Here is an 18,693-nt window from a genome sequence, read left to right on the forward strand (position 1 = left end):
ACATTGAGTTTCATTTTCCTAGCACAGCAACACATCCCTGCATTAAAAAGTACCCTGCACATCATGTCCAGGTAAGAGTTATGCGTCTCTAGGAAAGATGGTATTGGCCACCCTATTCTTGGGATGACAAATTTACAAAAAATGACCTCCCACTTCTGCTCCCTACTTGGTGCCTCTTACTCCCAGGCTATAGTTTCTTTAGGTGACTTTAGCCCAGAATTCTAAATATAATATAATTGTAAGGAAAAATTATGGTAAAATGACATGACTATATCCTGAGTCTATTTTTACCATCATTACTACTTCTAATATAATGTGTAAGTCATTGCTTTCAGAACTACAAGGTACAACTTCCAGTGTGGTAAGCAGGTAGAACAGCATATTATAATAAAAAGAACATGGTCTTTAGGGTCGAAGAGATGAGAGTTTAAGTTAGTTCTGCCACTTACCAGTTCTGTGTTTCTGGGCAAGTGACTTAACATCTACAAGACTCAGTTCTTCCAGCTGTGAATCACACCTGCCTTATGAGATTGTGTGTTTTAGGGACATCTGTTATACACTAGACCTAAAACTGGATGCGGAATCAATGCTGATGATAATTTGAGTCAGGGATTTCTATTGATAAAACACTCTGATGAAATATATCTATCTTTGACATTTTTAAATATTATAACACATACCTGGGAATGTGAAAATATTTGAAAGAGCCATTGCAGACTTAGGACATAAGGTACTGGCTCAAATATTTTAAATTAATGGACTCACTGGTATACAAGAAAAAAAATTACTAAATGGGATACTTATTAAAGCATAGTAAGGAAGACCTGATTCAGGGCCACTGTGGTGGGTTTAGGGACCACTGCAATGGGATTTTGCAGTGGGGGAAAGGTAGACTGAACTCCAAATACAAATGGAAAAAGTGTGAACTTATCATTTGGGGGTGTTAGTGCATGGAAAATTATCAAGATGAAACATCAGGGATAAGGGGGACACAGACTCAACTGAACTAATGAAATTCTTGCTGAAACAGTCCAGGGAGATCAAACATCACATGAGAGATGGCAGAGAAGGAGGATATTGAGGGTGAAGTGCTCTTGCTAAATTGACTTAGCAATGTTCTTGTTAAAACTAGATTTTGAAAGGAAGATAGACCTAGGAGAAGGTGGAGGAGCCTGCCTAAAATTTACCTAAGCAAAGAACCTTTGTCATTGGTTAAAGACATAAAATAGAGGGTTGATAAAAGCCAGATTTTTCAAACACAATAGGACTAATTTTCCTATCTTCTTTGTGGTTTTTTTTAATTGGTTGTTTTTCGTTTTATATGACAGTGGAATCTATTTTGATATTTTTCTACAAGTGTGGAATTTATTTAATTCTAATTAAGATCTCGCAGATATACATAATGGTGAGATTCACTGTGCTGTGTTCAGGTATATTCATAGGAAAGTCTGTTTCCCATCTTTTTTTGGATTCTAAAATATGATAGATTTGTTTTTCTCTAAAATTCACAGGTTGCAGACTTTAACTTTGCAAATTACGACCGTCTCCACCATTTTATCGGCACCTGGCTCCCTATCACAGTCTCACGTACACAAAGAGAAAGACCATTTTTCTCCTAACCTTGCTTCCAGCTGTGGAGCACATTCTTCCTGAGCTGCTCTCTGCCCCCAGCAGCGCCAGGTCCCAGAGACCAGTGAAGGGGTCTTGAGGACAGAAGAGACGTTGAATTGACTCCACAGACGGAGTCCTGGCGGCAGGATCCTTTTGCAGATGAAGATGTCAAAAGGCAATCTGCAGTGAGAATGACAGTGTGATTAACCAGAATGAGGCCTAAGTCAGAAGTAGCACGGGCCACTGGGAAATTAAGGCACCAATTTTCACCGTCAAGATCAGCTGTGATAGGGCCGTATATCCTAGCAACAGCAGAAGTCTTAACCTTGCCATCACAGCAAAAACTAATTTTGTGGTGTTATCCGTTCCGATATCTTTTAATCCAAAAAGTCTTTAAACAGAAAGTAAATACTCACACACTTCTCTTCCTGGATCTGCCTTTTACCTCTAATTGGGAAATTCTTAATTCAGTGTATTAAAAGGTTATTGAGTCTTAACCCAAATTTCATTTGCTTTCATTCTTGATGCAACAGTGGGAAACCTCATACCAGATTTCACTGTCCTGTGGAACAGTGTTAGAACTTACCCTTGTTATGTTGATTCAGAATGACTATAGGCAAGTGCCAAGTCTCTTACAATATGATTCCACATCAACTGATCACCCAAGAGAGATGAAGTCTTCTGTTCCTCCACACTCATGTGTTGAAGAGGTGTGGCTATAAGCATCATGGGACTTTAGCTGCTAGATCTATTCTTATGACAATCTATTCTTATGAAACCTGTGATTTCATCCACAATATTGAAATATTCCATGTCACAACATGCAGTTTCTCTTCTGCAAATCAAGCAAAAATAAAACTGCTTTGCAATGAGCCTGATCCTTCAAGTAAAGGTAAAATTGTGCCGGAAACCAAAATTTATCTTCATGGCCCTATATTTCTGATTAGAAGACCCTTACTTCAGTTTTCAAAACAGCCTCAGACACTCAGGAACCTACTCTGAAGCAGCTGATTTGCTCAGCTGAGCTCTTCACTCAGCTGAGAGCTAAGCCTTGTGCATGGGACCCAGTGATGGACAGCAGGACTGCAGAGGAGATAAAGCAACCATGACCAAGAGGTAAGAGAAGAGCCCAGGCCAGGTGGGATCAAGAAAGCCACAGGAGAATATGGTTTTAAAAGAAAGAGCTGGAAGTTTTCATTGTGGAAAGCCTTTATATTTCTGGTGATCATGATTGAATAATCTTTTTAATGTGCCATTATATTCAGTTTGCTAGTATTTTATTGAAGATTTTGGTATCTGTGCTCATCAAGGATATTGTCCTGAAGAGGCTTGTGTGTGTGTGTGTGTGTGTGTGTGTGTGTGTGGTTGTCTGGTTTCAGTATCAGCATAATGCTGGCCTGATAGAATGAGTTTGGCAGAATTCTCTTCAATTTTTTGGAATAATTTAAGAAGAATTGGTATTAATTTTCCTTTAAGTTGAAGAGAACACCAACAAATGAAAGACGTCCATGTTATGGTTTGGAAGAATCAATATTGTTAATGTGTCCATACTACTGAAAGTGAGGTACAAATTCAGTGCAACCCCTATTAAAAAACCAAGGACATCCTTCATGGAACTTGAAAAAACAATCCTAAAATGTATATAAAACCACACACACACACACACACACACACACACACACCTTGAATAACAAGACAAAGCAAGAGACATTACATTACCTGCCTTCAAAACATACTACAAAGCTGTAGCAATCAATACAGCATGATATTGACATGAAATCAGACACATAGACCAATGCAACAGAATAGAGAGCTCAGAAGTAAACATATACGTCTATACCCAACTAATTTTTGACAACTTTTCTAAAAACACCCATTGGAGATCGTACAGTTTTTTAAAATAAATGTTGTTGGGGAAATTGGATACTCCTTTGCAGAAGAATGAAACAAGACACAGTCTCTCACTAGTTACAAAAATAACTCCAAATGGATTAAAGTTTTCAAGACAAGTCCTGGAATCATGAAACTATCAGAAAAAAACATTAGAGGAAATGCTTCAGGATCTTGGAATGAGCAAAGATTTTTTTGGACAAGATCCCCAAAGCATAGAAAACAAAAGTAAAAATAGATGAATTAATTACGTCAAACTAAAAAGTTTCTGCTTGGCAAAAGAAACAAGAAAATGCAGAGGCAACCTACAAAATGGGAGAAAATACATGTAAACTATACAGCTGACAAAGGATTAGTATCCAGAACATGTTAAAAAAAAAAAAGGCTCAAAACACTCAAAAGAAAAAAACAAATGACCTGATTTTTTTTAGATATTTTTTTAGTTGTTGATGAACCTTTATTTTATTCATTTATTTATATGTGGTACTGAGAATCAAACCTAGTGACTCACATGTGCTAGGCAAGTGCTCCACCACTGAGCCACAACCCCAGCCCAAATGACCTGATATTAAAATGGACATAAGACCTAAATAGACATTTCTCAAGAGAAGACAGACAAATGGTCAAGAGGTACATCATCATCACTAATCATTAGGGAAATGCAGAACAAAACCCCAATGCACTATCACCTCACTCCAATACCTATAATGAAAAAGATCAAAGATAACAGGTCTAGGCAAGATGTACAGAAAAGGGAACCCTTAGACACTGTTGGTAGGAATGCAGATTATAGGGCCACTATGGAAAACAGTACATAATATTCCTCAAAATATTAAAAATAGAGCTACCATATGATCCAGCTCTTCCATATAATGTATAGAACAAAAGAAAATGAAATCAGTACACCAGATAACTGCACTCTGAGAAAAGTGTTAGCCAATCCCATAAAAACAAATGCCGAATGTCTTCTCTGATATAAAGTGGGGAGGGGGGTGATTCAAAATGGGGTTGGGAGGGAGAGCAAGGAAGAAAGATTACCTCTAGATAGGGAATAGGGGTGGGAGGGAAAGGGAGGGAGAAGGGAAATAGTGTGGATGGTGAAAGGAGACCCTCATCATTATACAAAATACATGTATGAAGATGTGAATTTGGTGTCAACATACCTTATATACAATCAGATATGATAAATTGTGATATAAAGGTGTATTAAGAATTGTAATGCAAAAATAAATAAATAAATAAATAAATAAAAGAAAAGTGTTTAACTAGATGTAATTTGATTTAAATGTTACACAATTGATATATGTATTAAAATATCATGTGACATCCCATAAATATGCATAATTTTTATTTCTCAGTTAAAAATAAATATAATTGTTTTGAAATTTCAAAAATAGAAAGAGAGAGAAAGGAAGGAGGAAAGGAATGAAAGAGAAAGAAAGCTGGTGGGAAGCACAGCCTAGATATTACAGAGCTTGAGGACCAAGAGGAGGTAGATGGATTTGGCAAATCAATAGTGACCCGAAAGAGATCTCTTTCTGTGACTGCCTAGATGTGAAGAATAAGGATTAAATAATGAGAAGGATGACAAGTGAAAGGGAAAAGAAACATGTTAGTTCATTCCAGTCTTCAAAATTTTACCCGCCAGGTGCAACAGGGGACCCCCTCTCTGGTCTGGATTACAGGATGTTGCAAAGCTGGCCAAATGCCTACCCCACAGGCCTAGAGGGAGCCCTAATTTAGAAGATGATGGATGCAAAATCCTTCCTAATCCTTCCTATCCCAGAAATTCATTCTTGAGATAGAATGACAAAATTTCATCTAAACAAACTTTCATGCCAATTCCTAAGGGAGGGAGGAGGCAGCAAAGGAAAGTTAGAGCAGATAGCAGAGTGAAGAATCCATTTGTATGTTTCTCTTAAATTTAAACAAAGCATTAGATTCAAACAAACATGGTTGAATACAGAGGAGGCCCTCTTCTTGCACAGGTACTAAGGAAGACATTTTACTGACAAAAGGTGATTTGGATTTTGCACCTTAGTGGCTCTTATCAGTGGTTTATGCAACACAAACTTGCCTTGGTGGTACTCATGGCTGTCTCAGAGCAAGTGTTAGAATTTTGCACAGAAATAGTAGTGCAAGTTTGTATCTCCCATTTGACAAAACTTCTGTGGTATTGCTGTTCTTAAGTAATCTATGAAGCTGCATTTAAAAAAATCTGAAGTATATGTGGTGGCCTTCTTGCTTTCAGACACCTGCGATCATAGTCTGCACTCCATCAGCCACATCTAGGTCTTGTCTGTCAGTATCAACTTTTGCATTTCTTCTTTTGCTGTCTGTGCTGCTGCTGAGCTACTCTTGCTAAAAATAAGCTGCACCTCTCCACTCTACTGCCTGCCAAATTGGGATGCTCCATGCCCTCATCTCTCCTTCCCACAGCTTCCTGCCATGCTCAGAGCTGCATATCACAACACATTCTTTGCTCAACACTTTCTTTTTCTTGCTCCATAGGCTCTAGCCTGTCAATCACTCAACTTTCTTTCATTTTCTCTCCTTCTTTCTCTTAGATGCAGCATAGTAAATTGTATCTGTCTAAATGGGATAAACTGCCTGCTCTGAATCCCAGCTCCAACACTTGCTAGCTGTGTGACCTCAAATAAGCTACTTCTCAGGCTGGGACTGGGGCTCAGTGGTAGAGCACTCACCTGGCACATATAAGGCCCTGGGTTTGATCCTCAGCCCCACATAAAAATGAAACAAAGGTATTGTGTCCATCTACAACTAAAAAATACATATTAAAAAAAGCTACTTCTCTTAGTCTTTTCCAGAATGTCAAATGAAGGGTATCATATACTATATAGATGGATGGTTAATTTTTTATTCAATTTAACTGGGCAAAGGAATGCTCAGATTACTAGTAAAACCTTATTTCTGAGTGTGTCTGTGAGGGTTTTTCTAGCAGAAATTAGCATTGGAATCAGTAGACTAAGTATAAAAGATCACCCTCACCAATTTGGGCAGGCAATATCCAATCTATTGAGAGTACAGACAGGATAACAAGGCAGAATGGTGAAATCATTCTTTTTCAGCAAGACATCTATTTTCCCTTTGGACTTTGGGGGGTCATACACCCATGGTCCTCCTGCCCACTGTTCTCAGGCCTCCAGCTCAGACTGAAAGTTATGTCATCAACTCCTCCTAGTACTCAGATTTTGGGACTTGAACGAGATTACACCACCAGTTTTCTGGTTCTCCAGCATACAGATGGCATATCACGGTATTTCTTTGCCTCCAGTCTTACATGAGTTGGTTCTCATATATGTTAGTTTTTCATCATTGTGACAAACTACCTGAGAAAATAAACTTGGAGAAGGAGAGATTTATTTTGGTTCACAGTTGCACGGTTTCAGTCTATAGTCAGTTAAATCCATTGTTTCCAGACCTGCCGGGAGACAGAGCATCATGGCAGAAAGCATGGAAGAGCAAAGTGGCTCACGTTAGGGTGGCCAGGAAAAAAAGAGAGAAAGAGAGCAAGAGTGTGAGGAAGGAGTCAGGGACAAGAAATACCCTTTCAGAGCACACCTCCATGACCTATTTCTTCCAACTAGGCCCTTCCTCCTAAGTATCCACCACTTCCCAATAATGCCATCAGCTACAAACACATCAGTGGATTAATGCATTCCCAAGGTCAGAGCCATCATGATCCAATCAGTTCCCAAGAGCCCACCTCTAAGCACTGTTGCATTGGGGAATCAAGCCTTCAACACATGAGCCTTTGGTGGACATTTCAGATCCAAACCATCACACCATTATACATCCCTCCAATGTGTGTGTGTGTGTGTGTGTGTGTGTGTTTGTGTGTCTTATCAATATGGTTCTGTTTCTTTGGAGAACCTTGGCTAGTACAGAATCTTTGGAAGCTGCTTCTTTCACCATAGTAAAATGTTTTTATGATTCATTCAGGTTGTGTGATAGTTCAGTTCTTCTTATTACTGAATAACAGTTCATTATTATTATTTGCTTATCTTTTTACCTGTTGAAGTATATCTTAGTTGCTTTCATTTTTGAGCAAGTATGGATAAACATACTAAAAGCACTCATATATAGGGTTTTTCTGTTGTGTGTGTGTGTGTGTGTGTGTGTGTGTGTGTGTGTGTGTTTCAAATCAATTGAATAAATACCTGGGAGTACAGTTTGGGATTACATATTAAGTAAGCCTATGTTTACATAAAAAAATAACTACCAAATTATTCTCCAGAGTGGCTCTACCATTTTGCATTCCCACCAGCAATGAATGGCAGCCCCTGTTGCTCTACATCCTCACCAGCCTTTGAGATTGTTACTCTTTCAGTTTTAGTCCCCGCCTAGGTCTGCAGTATTCGCTCATTTTTGTTTTATTTTCCATTTCCTTTGCTGTGTTTGATTTAGGTTGTTTTCTTATTGTTGATTTTTAAGAGCTCCATGTTTCCTGAATAAAGATACTTTATGAAATTTATGATTTGAAATTTTCCCCCTATGGCCTCTTGTTTTATTTTCTGACAGGATTTTTCAAAGAGCAAGAGTTTTAATTTTCCATGAAGTCCTATTTATCAATGTTTAATGTTACAGACAATGCTTTTGGTGCCATATGGAAGGAATCATTGTTAATCCAAGTCATAAAAATCTTCACTTACTTTTTCCTCTAAAAGATTTTTTTTTTATATTTTACACCTAGGTTTATAACTCATTCCACCTTAATTTCTGTGTGGTGCAAAGTAAGGATTGACATGTTCTTTTTTTTTTTTTAATCATATAGAGATCCAATTGTTCTAGCACCAATGTTAAAAATTGTGCTTTATCCACCAATCTGCCTTTATACCTTTGTCACACACATATTAGTCCAAAAGTTCATAGGTCTATTTCTGTGTTCTCTATTCTGGAGACAAAAATACTGATGCTGACAACTGACTGTGTAATGTATCAAAAAATTAAGATGAGTTGATGCAAAGTATGGTAAAATATTAATGGAAATCTGGATGGCAAACTTATGACTGCCTACTGTGCAACTCTTTCATCTTTTTTGTATGTTTTAAGTTTTTCATAATTAGGTGTTTGAAGACCATAACTCCTCCAAAGACTTTGAAGAAGTGCCAGAATGCCATTAGCCTGTGGACCAGTTTTTAAGAACAGGTTCCTGCACCAGTATTTCAACCAAGCTCTTGGGGTCTGGATTGTCCAAAAGTAGGTAAGAAGTTCCCTTTATAGAATAATCTCTCCATAAAACTCATTTCTATTTGACTGTGTTACACATAATGGCCCTTACTACTGTTTTTAAAAATTTTTGTAAGTCTTTCTGATGAGTTTCTTCATCAACTGATTATTGTCGATTCTGCTCTGTTTTATGGTGGTGGTGATGGTGGTGATAGTGATGATGATTCTGTGTGTTAAAATACTGTGCATTGAAATAGCTGGGTGTCATTTGGCAATGTGCTTTCACACACAGCGTATCATTTGATCTTCAATAATCCTGTGAGGTGAAGATCCTAACGTGTGTTATTGTCTGCATTCTTCTAATGATGACTCAAAATTTAGAGGGAGTCTCCTTTTCCCAAGGCCCAATGCCTAGCCAGTGGCAGTCAGCACCCCTCACAGTGCACTGTCCTGTCACATTCAAATAAACAACGGAGATTTCACTTCTACTTGCCATGTGAAATGTTTGTGGCCCCTACTCATCTTCTCAATGATTTTGCAGTCAAGTTTGATTGTAGTTTGATTCATTCTTTGGAAAGTATCCAACAGGGATGGTAAACGTCAGCTCCTGTCAAAAGAATGGCCAGTTTGATGCAAAGTGATGTGTGAGCACCAAAAGGAGGCTGTTAATAGATTCATCAATGCTGCTAGGTGTGAACAGGTGTGATGAAGTGTAAAGAAGTATGTGATGTGAATGTGGCAGAGCTGTCACATATAGAGGACTGTGACCATCAGAGATGACTCCTCAGCTACCATCTGTCTTCCTGTCCCAATACCCATCCTAAACCATCTTGCCTTGGCAACTTCAAGAAGTGGTAAAAAGACATGTGCCCCCTCGATGTACACCTGAACAGGTTGGATATATAAGGATCACTCTGGAACTTGAAGGTGGATTTTTCCTAGCGGAAAGGGACCATCTTTTCTTTATAGTTAAAAATAAAGATCATATCTAGGAGTAGGATTTCTTTTCAACTAAAAAAAGTGCATCCTCACCAAAATCCATTTTTAATTAAGGAAGCTGAATATAGAGAGCCTTTCAATCAGTTATAAAATATCCTCACTGAAATGTAGCCACAATGAAAAGCCCAGGAAGGATTAGAAAAGAAAAGCACAGCCAAGCACCTGAAGCTAGAGGGTAACAAGAACATACCCACAAAGGAGAGAGAGAGATTTTTGTAGAAATGACTGCAAAATTGGTGATGCCTATCTCCTGGCACTCTTCCAGAAGTCTCTGGTTACCTCTCTCTTAACCAATGAGAGGTTAGCGAGTCAGAATATCATCCGCCTGTTCCTGTGCCCTCGGAAAGTTGGATAATCTCTGGGTCTGAGAGTGAAAATGTCAAATCCCCCGCCCCAGTCCTCTCCCACATACCATTCTCCTTTCAACCCAGGGCTCTTTGTTGTTGAGATTCTTCTGTATCCCTCCAGGGCACTAAAGTGCTATGATGAGGGGTGCTGGCAGGAAGGGCCCTAGAAGAAGAGGTTAGGTAGAATCTGGTGTGCAGGGTTCTTATTGGTTATCACCACCTATGAAAAGGAGGGAGTAAATCAGGATTGGACAGAGGGAGAAATGGGACTATGATGCAGATCAGAGGTCAAAGGAAGATCTGACCAACCCACTGGGAACATCGGGAGTGGTATACCCCATTCATTGTGCCACAGGGTGATCACCTTGCCCTGGTTTTCCCAGGATTTTCCTTGTTTTAGCAGTCAGGTCCCACATTCTGGGAGCTTCTTGGAAAACCAGGACCTATTCCTAATACCTGTCCCACCCGTGGGTTTCACATCTCTCTGGAGTTCAGGTTTTGACACCAAGGCAGACCTTGGAGAAGCAGTAACTGTGGAGCAAGCCCTTGCTAAAAGAGAGGCCCAGTGAGGTACCTTATTTAACCACTGGAAGAAGGAAATTAGATCCCACTTCTGAAGGGACTAATTTTTTTCCTGTCTCTGGTCAACCTGCCGTATTTGAGAATAAACATAGCCCTTGGAGAGAGTCAGATCTGAGTTTAAATCCCAGCTAGGCCACTTATTAGTCATGTGACCTTGGGCAAGTCAACCTCTGATGCCTCGTTTTCCCATCTTATGGGTTTATATTAAAAGTTCAATGAGATCATATATACATAGGATTGGCACAGAGTAGGTCCTCAAGAAGGGAAAGTCAACATATTTTTAATGGAAAATCTCCCACCTTTGAAACTGGTAACAAATCTACTCCAAGCAGTCCCCACGCTAGGCTGCTTCCTACCTCTTCACAGTTGCCCTTACAGCCCTTGTTAAAGATGCCTCTCGCCTCCACCTATCCTCTGTGTGGTTTCCATGTCTGTGTAACCCAAAGCAGCCAACCCCAACAGCCAGAAATTGTGAAATACACAGTGGCAGCCAGAGAGAACAGCTTTTACTTGGGAGCTGCTAGCTGTTGAAAATCTGAGTCAAAGAAGGAATGGAAGGCTTCCACAGCCTGTGCTCAGCAAGGTCCCTGCAGTTCTGAACTGTGGGCAAGGGAAGGCTAATGCTGACTGAGCTTGAAAAAGTGCAGTGGAAGGCAAACAAATAAATGATTTAAGGTTTTGGAAGAAAGACTTTTGAAGAAAGCTTGACCTTAACCTCTGGGAGCTTAGAGCAAACCTCTACTGAGTGAAGGTGGGTTGCAATAGTAAATTGGTCTGGACAAAACACATAGAGAGTCCTTATGATAGCAGGACCCCCCCTTACCTTGTTGGGTCAGTGACTGCTGATAAGACACATCCTTAAAGGGCAGCCTGCTGGGAGGAATTGGACTAAATTCAAGGACAATAGCAATCCTCATTAGGGCCTAAAGCCAGAGGCTATGATATGGGGCCAGCTTTTCCAGGCTATTTCATGAGCTGCATGCCTATGGCTAGTTGGCTCAGTTGGACAGAATAGGGAGTTAATGAGGCCAAGGGCAGGAGGCCGAATTCCTGCAAAGACCAGTTAGTAGCAGTTACACTTCTACTGCTATGTAGTCTACTGTTAAGCCAGACTGTGCCGCTCACATGTGTGCTTTCTTGTTACCAGTATCTCAAGGTTTTCTCTGGGGGGTTCATGGAATTCCTAGTGGATGTGTATTTTTTTTTTTTTGAAACTCAACTAATGTCTAGCCTTGAAGTAAGATGTTAATTCAATTACATTTTTATTTGTTCTCTCAGTTGACAAATATGTGAATGCTACTCTGTGAAGGTATTAAGATGCTATGAATATGATGATAATCAAGAGGAAAAAAATACAAAATTGAAGAAGGAGAAATGCAATACTGACAAGAAGCAAGAGGATTCCTGAGGTTGATATGAATGAACGTTTCAACAGGACCACCGAGATTTGTGCAGCCAAACTAGGGGAAAAGTAAAGATTCTTGACTAGGAAAAAAAAAAACTCTATAGAAGTGATTTTCATAAAAAATAAAAATAAATATTGGGTTGATCAAAGAGTCTGAAAATTTAAAAAGAACATCTTTTAGTTCTATTGGTAAGTTTGGAGTGAATACGTGATACATGGAAAATCAAGAAAACAAACAAACAAAACAATAATTCTAGAGAAAGCAATGATTGTACAACACATGAGATCACAGTTCAGATAACAGAGTTGAAAGAAGTTGTATCTGAGAAACTAAAACCAGTAATGTACTGGGTGGAGAAGCAGGGCTGCTCTTTTTCATTAAAAACCTAAAGTTATGGTTTTGTTTTTTCTTCTAACTGTACATTTGTTATTTAGAAAATATTTTTAAATTCTTTTAAATATTATGGATTGGACAATAATGGTCAGCGGGCATTTAAAAGCCCCCGAAATAGTGTACATACATACACATAAAAGCCTATTCATTGAAGCCCAAGTCAGTAACAGTGAAAAATTAAATGTTCATCAATAAGATTAGTTAAATAAATATCAGTAAATACATAAAATAAATGGACTATTTCACAGCTTTTGAAACTAAAAGGTAGGCTGATGTGCGTTGACATGGAAAGATCTCTCCATGTATTGTTGAGAAGATCAAGTTGCCAAATATTATGTACCAAAGTGTATGTGTATTTATATGAATGTGTGCATGTGTTCACATCTGTGTATGTGGTTGTATGTACACAGGAAAATGTATGGAAGGATACAAAATAAATCATGAACTATGGCTACTTTCAGTGAGAGGACAGAGTAAGGTTAGAAGAATTTTCATCTTTTCTTGTCAATATTTATTGCCTGTATTTTTTAATGAACACGTATTACTTCTACTATTAATGATAAACCCCGCAAAGGTAATGATTTTTAAATAAAAGGGGTTGACTCTGTTTTATCTAGAGAGGAAAAGACCTGCACACCTAACGAGATAGCCTTGGTCCAGTCAAGAGATCTGAGGATCTAAAATAAAACATTCATGGGAAGGATTGAAGAAATGAAGTGGTTCTACTACAACGGGTGTGGTATATGTTTTGCATTGATTTTCCAGAAATCAGTAGTGGTCTGTTTTGATCACTTAAATTTTGTGGTACAAAGAAACAGATGGCCAGGATCCAGAATTCCCAAACAGTGAACACTCCTGTTAAACCCATAGGTATCTCTACACAGAGAACAGGAACAGCCGTTGATAGCAATTTAGTATTAAATTGTCTTTGTTTCCAAACCCCAGTGGGTACCCCTTTGTGGTCAGCAACTATGCTTGCCCCTGGTGGCCCACGGTCTTTACCACAGCCAGGCCTCCTGGGCCCCTTTCTTTTGGTCAGCATCTTTAAGACCTTTCCATACCTCTGGGGAAAGAAAGAAAGAAAGAAAGAAAAGCAATACAAACAGGAATTTGGAGGATGAATATGGAGAATAGGTATTTAATCCCCAAACTTCTTTGCCTGGTTTTGTATTTTAAGGCTGACTTGGGCTGAGTGTGGAAGCAGAGGAGGACATGGGTTGAGGTGACACAATCCATGACATGTGGACTATTTCTCTGTAGCTCCCTTCTCACTGCAGAAGGAGGAAGAAGTAGAACTAGCCAATACAGCTCACTATATAGAAGAGCTTTAAAGAAGCTTAGGTTCACAAAAGGAGGTCAGTGCTAGGTTTGGAAAGAGGGGCCAAGGAAAGAAGAGGGTGAACAAGTTCATGAAAGACTAAAGCCTGATTTGGTGGAAAGAAATAAAGGACAATAATCAAGAACACAAGTATCTGGAATCCAGTTCTAAATTGTTTGCCCTTCTGTGATATAAACTGTGCCTCATTCTCCAAACATTCATTCAGTAAAGTCTATTACACATAAATCAAAGTCTCTTTATGATTGTGTGTTTGTGGAGTGGGCATAGATAAATGGAATGGAAAACCTACATACATGGGGGAAAATATGAAATAATGACAGCTCATTCAGGACATTAAAACAACATATGAACTGGGGTTGGTTAATTTCATCTGAATCTAAGAGGGAACAACTCATTCTAACATCTGAGTTCAATGTTGAAAAAATCATGAAGGTGCCTGGAATATATAGTCCACACAGGGTACAAAGCTGAGCAGGGAAGAGTGGCTTGCATTTAAGGGACTGTTAAAATTACTGATATAAATGACTTTAAAAGGGGAAACATTTATTTTTGCTCATAGTTTTAGATGTTTCAGTCCATGATCACTTTAACCTACCACCTTTGGGCCTGTGGCAAGATGGTATTTAAGCAATGGGCAGGAAAGAGTTTGCCTATTTCTTTTGTGTCTATATAATGCTTTGATGTTTACAAACTTTATTTAAAAGCAGTGTGTCACGTTATACTTGAAATGGTCATTCCCTGACAACAGGAAAAAATGTCTTTGAGAGAGATGAAGTATTCATAATAATAGAGTGAGTTAGGGACGTTCACCAACTTTTACCAGGGCCTAGTGGTCAGCAATGTGGAACACCAGATCCTTAGTCACCTGAACATCCCTGCCTACTGGCCATGGGAGCTTCCTTCCTGTGGGATGTGATAAGCTGGCACAGCTGCAGAGCCTAAAACAATGTTGAAGCTGATGGATTCATGGAGCACCGGCTGCCTGGGTACACCTGGGTGCGATGAGCTGGGCGCACTCAGGGACATCTTGGTGCTTTCAACCCCCAGTCTGTACTGGGTCTTGTCATTGACAGTTTTGACTTGGCCTTCCCAGTAAGAGAGCTGCTGGGGACAACTGACTTCCTAATACAAGATTGGCATATGCTCTGGGAAAATGCCTCACCCCATCCCTGAAACCAGTGTCTGATCTGATTTGAAACACTGTGTGGGAAATATGATGTGTGGCTCATTAAAATATGGATGCAAACAAAAGGATCCTTCTTTTGATCTTCTCTTTCTTCAAACTAACATGGACCCGAAATGTAGAACTCCCTGTCTCCTCTCTTCTGGGCTACATACACCGAGGCATTCCCAGGGCAAAGAGTACCCGAAAAGAAAAGATTGTGTGGAGAGCAGGATCTGCCTTCTATTTTACAAATCACTGCATTTTTCTATTTCTAAGGGGAATCAGGAGAGGGCCCCAAGGACCATATTCATCCCTGTTTTACAAATGGGACTCCACTCAAGGAGCTTCCCATGGAGCCACGCTAATGTGGATAGTTGCGCGCTGAGCTGGGTTTTCCTGGGGAAATTTTCCCAGGAAATCTGCCACTCCAGCATTTCAGAGCTGCGTGGTGATTTTAGATGATCTGAGTGTGAATCCCGGATCTGCCTCTAGTGTCTATGTGACCTTGGGCAAGTTTCTTTTCTGAAATTCCGTTCAAAGGAGAATTAGAATGAGGATAATAATAGTACTTGCCCCACAGGGTAATCCATTGTCATCTCTTAAAAGTGTGAACTACTACTACTGTTATTTTACTGCAGAAGGAGTTCCAGCTGACTCCCATGTTTCCCAACTGGAGTCACATCTCACATCTTGCATCTCCAGAAAACATAGATAGGAGAAATTTAGATGCCTCCCTTCCTGATAGAAGACAGGCATGTCAGGCCATCAGTTGCCCCACAGTGGAGCTCTGTGACCTATGGAAGGAGCCTGGTCAGCTGTGCCCAGCCCTGTGTCCAGGCCCTGCTGCTCACCACCTGTGAACTTAGGCAACCTATACCTCTCCAGGCCTCCTGTCCTTCTTTAGGCCCAGGCACAATGCATAAGCCCAAATGCAGCTATGAGAGAAAGAGATAACATGTATGTCGACTGCCTCATGACAGGCTCTCAATAAATTGAAACTAGTATTTTGGTTCTTATTATTCCATCTGATCAATAGCTAATCCTTGTGACTCATGACAGAAGTGTTTGTGTAAACACAAACATACTTAGTTGTTCTCAGGTTTAGACAGTCATGCCTTTGGGTGTGGCTTTCTTCTCTTGGAAGTAATTGGGTCCAGCTACTAATTTGAAGAGTATTGAGGGTATTATGGTTTGGATGCAAGCTATTCCCCCCAAAACTCATCTGTTGCTGATGCAGGACTGTTCCACAAGTGAAATAATTAGATTATGGGATTGCAACCTGATCAGTGGATTAATCCATTTGATGGGATAATAATTTGCATGGATTACTGGATGGTAATTATAGGCAGGTGGGCATGGCTGGAGGTGGTAGGTCACTGGGGACATAGCGTCAGGGATTACATTTTGTCCCTGGCTTCTTGCTCTGTTTCCTGGCTACCATGAGCTGAGAAGCTTTCCTCTGCCATGCTCTTCCACCATGATGTTCAGCCTCACCCTAGGCCCAGAGCAATGGAGTCAGCTTGCCATGGTCTGAACCTCTGAAATGGTGGGCCCAAAATAAACTCTTCCACCTTTAAGTAGCTCTTGTCAGGTATTGTGGCAATAGTGACAAAAAAGCAGAATAAGAGATGGAGAGATGGAGGAATTAAAATGGAAGGGTAAAACAGAAGAATAACCATAATGCCTATTGATGAAACTGCATATTACAGCTTACACACAGCTCTGAGGTTCACAAGATTCTTTCACCAAAAGTGCCCCAGGACATATTTTAAGTGGTGATCAAAATCAGTACCCCAGACAAGACCATTCCTGGACCAGCAGACCTCACTGTAGATGACAACTAATTTCCTAAAATGTTTTCTTCTTGTTTCTTGGTTAATATCTTTGTGTCCCTATGTATTTGAGCAATGATTATAGTTTCCACAATTGAATTTCCATTCCAAATATTAGCTTTCCCCATAAATCCTAAACTAAACCATAATTGGACTGCCTCTTAAGTGAATAGAGAAAGGCCAATTCACCCACCATGTTTTCCCTGTGTTTTACCTTTTTTTTTTTTTAACTTTGTGGTAGAGCTGGTTTTAGATACCAAACTCATGAGGCCCTGAAAAAATAAAACCAGTAAAATTGATTCTTCCTCATTATACTATCTCCTGCACTACTGCTTTTCTCTTGAAGTGAATTCAGGTTAAGACTAATTTACATTGATTTTTAAAATCTAAATTGCACACTTCTCTAACTACATTCAAAACACAGAATCACATTTTACATTATTGTTTAAGCGTATTGGCTAGCTTAAGTGAAGAGCATTTATGGGTGACCTCAGTCTGCACTGAGAGAGACCTTGCTGCTTCTAGTGCCTTCCATCATTTTGTGTGGTGCCCTAAGAACTTGACAGTCCACTTTACAGATGTATTACCTGAGACCCTACCTTCCCCCATCCTCCACACTACACAAAACAAAAGGGGGGAAGAAAAATCAGTATGTGTTCCAAGAAGATGGGGATGAGAAATCTATCACAGGCAAGGTCTGATCATTATCTTGGTGCCTAGAACAAAACTTGGCAGATAATAGACACACAACAGTGACTGGAAACATGCACTAAAGCAGGAATAGTGGCACAGTTAACTCGAGTTTATGATATTTAACATTGTCACATTAGGTGTTTGTATTTTCACATTCTCAAGACAGCTTCCCTAGCATTTGGTGACTCTCCCCAATACAGAGCAGGTGTGTCAAGCAAAGATAGCCATCATCCGCATCTCCACAGACAGATTCTGATTGGTCGTGATGAGGAGGTGGCAAACTTTGTCTTCTAGGGCTCGATAGGAACTATATTGGGTTCCACAGGCCAACAGACAATGTTGACGGTATTATCTAAATATTTATATAATCATTTAAAGTGTAACCATTTAAAAAAAATAAAAGTCCATCTTCTTAGCTCTGGGTCCATAATAGAAAGTGGAAAGCTGGATTGGGCTCACAGGCCATAGTTTACAGACTGTTGGTCTAGGCTGTCATGACACTGCCACACTCTTTGTCATCAATGTTTAAGTGTCCCTGCTCAAGCTAATCAAACCATGGCATTTCCCTAAGAACAGTTACTAGTCAAGAGCTAGCACAGGACTTGAGTTTATCCAGTACGACCAAAGTGAATACCCTTATCCTGTGATTGGGAAAGAGATTCTCCCTCTTGTTTTTTCCTTTTATTCTCTTCCTCTTCCTCCCTTTCTCTTCCCTCTTTCACTGGAGATGAATGAGTGAGCACATGGAAATAACTGCTGTTGATGGCCATTTTTTGGTGATTAAAAGGTGGCCTGAGAACAAAGCATTCACACAGAAGAGAATAGAGCTGAGAAAATCATAGGAAAACAGAAGAAAACTCTGTATATTGCCTGAAATCCATTCCACTTTGGTACTTTCTCTCTCTCTCTCTCTCTTTTTTACTTGCTTAGTTGTAGGTGGACACAATATCTTTTTATTTTATTTATGTGGTGCTGGAGATTGAACCCAGGGTCTCACACATCTGGGACAAGTGCTCTACCATTGAGCCATAGCCCCAGCCCCTCTACTTTGGTACTTTCTATTAGATAAAGCAATACATGCAAATATTGTTTAGACTAACAGCTCAAGGAGATGGTTTCTTGCAGAACAAAGCACTCTGATATAATGTGCAAATCAGGTTTCATTAATAAATATTAAAACATTAAATTTTCTAGCTAATAGCTGTGTTCTACTTATTTAGTTCTGCCATCAATACATGGCTTCTAG

The 18,693-nt window shown here is 39.6% G+C and overlaps 1 long non-coding RNA gene across 2 annotated transcripts in view; it reads left to right on the forward strand.

Annotated features, from left to right (window-relative positions):
• The window catches only part of LOC120886235 (uncharacterized), a 30,598-nt gene extending 16,617 nt beyond the window's left edge, over nt 1-13,981 (forward strand). For both annotated transcript variants that reach the window (XR_013438772.1, XR_005729048.2), the window contains 3 exons: nt 1,512-2,727; nt 8,575-8,725; nt 11,898-13,981. This is a non-coding gene — a long non-coding RNA (uncharacterized LOC120886235). The remainder of the gene's footprint in view (nt 1-1,511; nt 2,728-8,574; nt 8,726-11,897) is intronic.
• Nucleotides 13,982-18,693: the final 4,712 nt, after the last annotated feature.

This window comes from Ictidomys tridecemlineatus, chromosome 5 (genome assembly GCF_052094955.1).
Source record: "Ictidomys tridecemlineatus isolate mIctTri1 chromosome 5, mIctTri1.hap1, whole genome shotgun sequence".
Taxonomy (NCBI): Eukaryota; Metazoa; Chordata; class Mammalia; order Rodentia; family Sciuridae; genus Ictidomys; species Ictidomys tridecemlineatus.